Genomic DNA, 5,776 nt, shown 5'->3' with positions numbered 1-5,776 from the left:
TTTTTTTTTTTTTTTTTTTTTGCTGTGTGTGTATTTGTATATAAGTCATATCCTTGAGAGGCATTTTACCAAAACCTTATTCTCACCATTTCCATTACTGTGAGAGGGCTGTTTAGTGTTCTGGGAAGTAGTTAGGAAGGAACCAATTTACATTGGTTGATGCTATGGTCAAGTAGCGGAATCCAGGAAGCTAGAAAAGAAAAAGGTTCGGCGCAACCTCGTTGGAGCAAGAAGCTTGGAGGGCTTAGGTGCACTGGGTAAATTAGGCTTGGAGGGTCTATTGCTGTCCATGTATCCCAACTACATTTTCTAGTGGAGAGGTTTTATGCCGAGGGCTTCGGTTTCCTCTTCGATAACACATCGCGTGTTGTCTTTGTGTTTGCATCTTCTTTCTCTTTTATCTTTGCCTTTTTTTATCTGCTGTGGGTTGTGATTTTAATTTGGCTTAGATTGTTTACCAATTCTGTTTTATAGCTTTTGTTCATTTTCCACACACTAGTTGTTTGACATAAAGCTTGAATTGGTTAATTTGTAAATTGGGGGTCTAAACGTTCAAGGGTGTTTTTACACTATTTGAACTTTCAATTGGTATCAGAGTGGGTGCACTTGTTGTGGTTTTATTACCTAAGTGCGATCCTAGACCCTTGTGTTTTGGTAGCTGTTATGGAAAATACCATGCTGAATTGTAGTTGAAGTGTTTGTGAAAATGACTCTATGAGTATGTTTGAAGGGTGTCTTAACAATGAACTTGTAGAGTTGTTAAAAACTAAGAAACATGCTAGGATATTTGTTCACATGTTGGAATATTTTGAAAATCAGAATCACATCTTAAACAGTAGCATATCTGAATCTAAATCGTTGATTAAAAAATACAAAAGAAAGAATAGAATGTTGTGTGAGATGATTGAGAGTCTGAAAATGAAAGGTCAATCTAACAGAAGCATGAAAACTGATGATAAGTTTGTGTTTGAAGGTCAAGAATGTTTGTCTCATGTGAGCTTATTTGTGCATACCTCATTGAAGGTATTTAATTCATGCTTGTGGTATCTTGACAGCGGTTTTTGTCGTCATATGACAGGGGATAAGTCACTGTTTAAGACACTCAAAGAAAAGGTTGGTGACTATGTGACTTTTGGTGATAGAAGTCATGCTCAAATTCTCGGCAAAGGGACTATCGAGATACCTAGATTATCTCTGTTGAAAGATGTGTTATACATAAAAGGGCTGAAGGCAAATCTTCTGAGCATCACTCAAATTTGTGATGATGATTACCTGGTACAATTCTCTAAGAAGGGATGCTTGATCATCAATGAAGAAGGGATTCAGGTCTTGGAGGGAAATCGGACTACAGAAAACTGCTATGGAGTAGTTCCCACGGCACCCATTTCGTGTAGAAGTGCTCATGTTGACATGTTGGAACTTTGGCATCACAGATTTGGGCATGCAAATTTCAAACAAGTAGCTAAAGTGTCCAAACTTGAAGCAGTTGAGGGACTTCCTAAGTTTGGAAAGGTGAGGAAGACTATTTGTGGTGCATGTCAAATGGGAAAGCAAACAAAGGCAAGTCATCACAAGGTGAATGTGATTGCTACTTCTCGGTGTTTATAGTTACTTCATGTTGATCTAATGGGGCCTACCAGAACTGAAAGTCTAGGAGGAAAGAGATACATTATGGTCATTGTGGATGATTACTCAAGATACACTTGGGTTGAATTTCTTAGAGAAAAATCAGAAGCATGTGAAAGGTTGGAAATTCTGTGCAAGAAACTACAAAACGAGAAGGGGTCTTTATTGCCAAAATAAGAAGTGATCATGGGAGGGAATTTGAGAATGCAAGATTCGAGTCTTTCTGTGAAAAGAATGGGATCAAAAGGGAATTTTCAGCCCCCAAAACTCCACAACAAAATGGAGTGGTAGAGAGAAAGAATTGAGTGATTCAGGAAATGGCGAGAGTCATGTTACTTAACAAGCAAATACCTCAAAAGTTTTGGGGAGAAGCTGTCAACACCTCGTGTCACATTGGCAATAGAATAGTTTTCAGAGTAGGAACAAAGAAGACCGCCTATGAGATTTGGAATGGAAAGAAGCCTAGAGTGAAGTATTTTTGAGTGTTTGGAAGCAAATGTTATATCCTAAATGATCGGGAGAATCTTAGGAAGTTTGATGTGAGAAGTGATGAAGGTATTTTTCTTGGGTACTCCACTACGAGTCGGGCGTATAGAGTTTTTAACAAGAGAACTAAGACAGTGATGGAGTCCATCAATGTCAAGATTGATGATGCCTTATCTAAGGTGGAGATGATTGATGATGGAGAAGGGCCGAGCACCAAAGAACCCGATGTTGAGGTCGAAGCTCTTGATATAGAAGTTGAAGAACCTACACCAGAAGAAGAATCAACTCCCATGAACCCAAGAATGGAAACGAGATCGATGTCTAGAACATCAAGTCCTCTTACTCCTCCGGAAGTCCACCCTCCCATCTCACGAAGTGATGAAGTCTCCACATCAAAGAAGTCATCTTCAAGAGTAATTAAGAACCATCCGGAAAGCAACATCATAGGGTCTCTAGATAAAGGTCTTCGCCTCAGAAAAGGAAACATCCTTTTGGCCAATCATGTAACATATCATTGCTACCTTGCTCAATTTGAGCCAAAAAGGGTAGAAGACGCTCTTCAAGATGAGAATTGGGTTGAGTCAATGCATGAAGAGCTGAATCAGTTTGTGAGGAATGATGTGTGGGAACTTACTCCAAGGCCTGAAAATGTTCATGTCATAGGCACAAAATGGATTTTCAGAAACAAAACCGATGAAGATGGAGAGATAATTCGGAATAAATCTCGGTTAGTATCTCAAGGATACACTCAAGTAGAAGGAGTAGACTTTGATAAATCCTTCGCTCCTGTGGCAAGACTTGAATCTATTCGAATTCTCATGTCCATTGCATGCACTATGAACTTCAAACTCTATCAAATGGATGCAAAATGTGCATTTCTAAATGGATACCTGGATGAAGAAGTGTTTGTTGAGCAACCAAAAGGACTTGAGGATCCTCACTTTCCTGATCATGTGTTAAGATTGAAGAAAGCCCTTTATAGCTTAAAACAAGCACCTAGAGCTTGGTATGATCGGCTTACACATTACCTCCTAGATAGAGGATAAAAAAGGGGATATGTCAATCGGACTTTGTTTGTCAAAAATGATGAAGATTATCTCCTTGTGGCACAAGTTTATATTGATGACATAGTGTTTGGGGCTACCATTTGAAGATCGTGCTATTGAATTTTCTGAGGAGATGAAGAAAGAATTTGAGTTGAGTATGGTGGGGGAACTCACATTTTTCTTAGGTCTTCAAGTCAAACAACAGAAGGAGGGTATATTTGTTTCACAAGAGAAGTATGCTAGAAACATTGTCAAGAAGTTTGGACTAGACTCCAAAAAACATGCCTCCACTCCCATGAGCTCATCTACTAAACTGAATGTTGATTCTTTAGCAGTAGAAGTAAGTCCTACCTTATATAGGAGTATCATTGGGAGTTTACTCTATCTTATAGCTAGTAGACCGAACATTGCATTCAGTGTTGGTGTTTTTGCCAAATATCAAGCTAATCCAAATGAATCTCACCTGACTGCAGTTAAGCGAATCATTCGATATGTTAATGGAACTTCAAACTATGGTCTGTGGTATTTAAAAGACTCAAATGCTTGTCTTGTCGGGTATTCAGATGCTAACTGGGCTGGTAGTGTGGACGATCGGAAGAGTACTTTAGGAGGATGCTTCTACCTTGGTAACAATCTTGTCTCATGGATGAGCAAGAAACAAAATTCCGTGTCTCTATCTACTGCTGAAGCAGAATACATCGCCGCTGGAAGTTGCTGCACTTAGCTTCTTTGGATGAAGAAATTACTTCATGATTATGGAATTCCTCAAGAGACGATGTGTGTCTTCTGTGACAACACCAGTGCCATCAATCTTTCCAAGAATCCTGTCCAGCATTCAAAATCTATACACATAGAGATACGTTACCATTTCATTTGAGATCTGGTAGAGGAAAGAGTTGTGTGTCTTGAGTTCATACACACTGACAATCAAAAGGCGGACATCTTCACCAAGCCTCTCGATGGTCCACGGTTTGAATCACTCCGTAAGACCATTGGTGTTGGTACAATGTCTTGACTCTCTTGTGTGATGTGTGTTTCACATATTTATAATGTGTTAATTTTGTTTGTGTTGGGGCACACACTACTTTGTTGGCTTTGTGTATAGCATGATTCTGTTTGTTTGCTTTTGTTGTTTTTACATTGTTGTTTTTTATCAATCTTTTTCTTCTTATGTGTCAAAAATCCAAAAATCACATAAAAAATAGAAAATCAAAAAGTTTAATTGACATTGTTGAGTTTTGTCTCAAAACTTGTTTTGCCTTGTACCTTTGTGCTAATGGCTTTGTGCATTTTCGAGCGTAGCTTGTTTCTTCGCACTATTATCACTGTGGGAGAAATCTTGAAATCTATGTAATTGTTGTAAATAAATCTTCAAACTTGTCATGAATGATTAGTAAATGGTTATGTTGATCTTGAGACATGCATAGACTTGTGACTATATATCTTCCCACTCTTTATTTTTTATTTTTTATTTTTGCTAAAAAGAGCTCACCAATTGTAAATCTCCAAATGAAAAGAGATATTGAGCTGCAAAAGCCTGTCGCACATACTAATATTCGACTAGGAAAAAGGGAAAGCGACCAAAAATTAAAGTGAATATTTATTCAAAAAGCCTAAGGCCATCTCTTCAAAGTAAAATATCAAATATCACTCTCACAATGAGAGGTGATTGTCTCAAAAGGTTCAAAAAGATCAAATGTTATGATTGAAAGTGGAGTCAAATGTAAAGCTCCAAGTTATGTTATCAAGTCTTGTGGGAGGTCATATATGCATATTTCTATAATTGAGATGGGTCACATGATCTAGTGCTAATTGTGTATGCCTTGGTTGAATTAATCATTGAAACTTCACATTAGACTAAGGACTATCTCATCGTTGATATCCACACACAACACACAAGTTTATGTTCAATAAATGCCATATTCGTTTGTGTGATTGTACTTGATGAAATGTGTTTTCACATGCTCAATCTTTGTTGATTTAAGCACAAAAAGATTTTTGAGTGATTTAGGTGTTTTTGGAAAGTATTTTGTTCTTAAAATCTGAAAATTTCAAAAATCATTTTTGCCCTGTTTTGGCGACTCAGTCGCGGGTAAGTCAAGTCACAGGCCTCAGTCGCGAGTTCGCGGGTCATTTTTGGCGACTTGTTCGTGAGCGGAAGGTCCAGTCGCGAGGGTTACACAGAGATTTTCGCGACTCAGCTCGCGACTCTCTCGCAGGTCGCGAAAAACACTTAGAAAATTTTTCAAAATTTTGTCTTTGAGTGCTTTGGCGGCTTGACCTGGCATCTTGTTGGCGACTCATTTAAGTCACAAAAATCGCGTGTTCTGCAAAATGAGCTCGTTTTCAACACTTTTCTCAAAAAGGGGTTCTCATTTGCTTGTCTTGCACTGTGTGTCTATTCATTTTCTGGTCTTACTTTCACTTATTCATCATCACTGTGGTAATCTTCAAATTCTTTCACCAACTTGTTACCATTCAATCTATCTTCAAGGAAAGGTATGGGTTTTGTCCTCTACTCTTTGTTTTGCCTTTTCCTCATGGTTTTGTTTTCTTCTTGGTATTCATATCTATCTTAAGTGTGTGATGTTCTCACTTTTGTGTGGTTTTAATCTGAT

This window comes from Quercus robur, chromosome 3 (genome assembly GCF_932294415.1).
Source record: "Quercus robur chromosome 3, dhQueRobu3.1, whole genome shotgun sequence".
Lineage (NCBI taxonomy): Eukaryota > Viridiplantae > Streptophyta > Magnoliopsida > Fagales > Fagaceae > Quercus > Quercus robur.
Note: the sequence above shows the minus strand (reverse complement) of the source record.